Source organism: Dipodomys ordii, unplaced genomic scaffold, assembly GCF_000151885.1.
Source record: "Dipodomys ordii isolate 6190 unplaced genomic scaffold, Dord_2.0 Scaffold31, whole genome shotgun sequence".
In the NCBI taxonomy this organism is placed as follows: domain Eukaryota; kingdom Metazoa; phylum Chordata; class Mammalia; order Rodentia; family Heteromyidae; genus Dipodomys; species Dipodomys ordii.
In genome coordinates, this window is record NW_012267247.1 from 2439194 (window position 1) to 2440978 (window position 1785).

The 1785-nt window shown below is 41.7% G+C and overlaps 1 protein-coding gene across 1 annotated transcript in view; it reads left to right on the plus strand.

The window, feature by feature from the left end:
• The window catches only part of Crlf3 (cytokine receptor-like factor 3), a 42042-nt gene that overhangs the window by 15269 nt on the left and 24988 nt on the right, over nt 1-1785 (plus strand). The window lies entirely within an intron of this gene.

The window sequence follows — 1785 nt, forward strand, 5'->3', positions numbered from 1 at the left end:
CTGTGGCTCAAGTGGTAGTGTTGGGCTTGAGCTGAAGAGCTGAGGGACAGCGCCCAGGCCCAGAGTTCAGGCCCCACCACCAGACCCCCCCAAAAAAAAAACAAAAAACAAAAGTTTATTTCTAGGAGAAGAAAATGATCCCAAGGGAATACCAAGTTTTAAGTGGCAGTGGATGGTATTCTGTCATCAAAAAGATCCAGATTTGTAATGAGAACGCAGGGTGAGGTGAGATGGATTCTCTCTTCTGTAGCCCTCTCCTGTTTTGTGTTTCTATACTTCCTTTTTTTCTGAGGTTCTGAAACAAAAATAAAGCATGGTCAGGCTCTGTAATGGCTGAAGGAGCTTTTGAATTCTGAAGAGGAAATTGGCTTTACCCAACCAGTGGTTTCCTGTGTATGTTGTATCCGGTGAAGGAGGCAGGGCCTTGGTGATATATTGCCGTGCTCAACTGCAGAATTTCCTTTTGCTGGTGGTAGTTTGAAATGTGCTTCAAGGTTCTGACGTGTCTTCATGTATTCTTATATATTCTGCTATGTGCATTATATAGAAAAATCATGTGTGACAAGAAAATATGACTGATACAGCAATCCTGGATGTATCTTTTTAAATAATATCAAAATTATAAGGCATTCTTTCCTTGGTTCTTTTTAGCATTAACTAGTTGTACAAAGGAAGTGCATTTGACATATCTAGACATTCAATAATGTACCTTGATCAGACTCAGCCCTTATCACTCTTTTATTTCCTTTCTCTCCTTCCTAATCTGTGTGTGTTGTGTGTGCGCGCGCGTGTGCGTGTGTGCTGGTGCTTGAACTCAGGAGCAGGATACTACACTCTCTCAGACTTTTCACTCAAGACTGGCACACTACCACTTGAGCCATATCTCCTAATTTGAAGCTAGTCCAAGCAGACAAATCCAAGAGACCAAGAGAAAGCTAGAAGTGGTATAACACTAGCCTTGAGCAGAAAAACAAAAACAAGCGCACAAGGCCCTGAGGTCCAGCCCCAGTACTAGCACAAATAAACACATGGTTTGGGTCATGGCTTGCCCTAGCATGCAAGCCCTGTATGCAAGAGTTCCGCCTCTAGTATTGGGGAGGAAAAAAATGTTAGTGTATATACCAATATCCTTTTTGTTTTTAGGATATATAAGATGTAAAGATTTCTTTTGGTCATATCTTTTAGAACAAGGTTCTTTTTTTTTTGCTAGTTGTGGGGCCTGAACTCTGGGCCTGGGCCCTGTCCCTTAGCTCTTCAGCTCAAGGCTGACACTCTACCACTTGAGCTACAGCGCCACTTCCGGCTTTTTCTGCTTATGTGGTGCTGAAGAATCGAACCCAGGGCCTCATGCATGCAAGGCAAGCACTCCACCACTGAGCCACATTCCCAGCCCTAGAACAAGGTTCTTTATCTGAACTTTATAGATTGAGAGCAGTATGTCTCTTAAGTGTGGCTATGCGATTACAGATCACAGGTATAATTTTGAAAAAATGAGTCTATCTGTATAGTCCTCCTCCTGCCCTTCCTCTAAGTTTCTGCTTCAGTCAATCTGAGATGTACCCTGCAGTCTGAATTACAAGAAGCTTACATAATTCTTTGCCAAAGAAAGTTCTGTAATTACTCCTATAGGCAGTTCATGGCTGCGATTTGAAAGAACTTGTCAACTTTTGAAATTGAATGATTTTTTTTCATTTTTTATTACTTATTTAATTTGATTTTTTTTCTTTTTTCTTTTTTTTTTTTTGGGTCCGGTCGTGGGGCCTGAACTCTGGGTCTGGGCGCTGT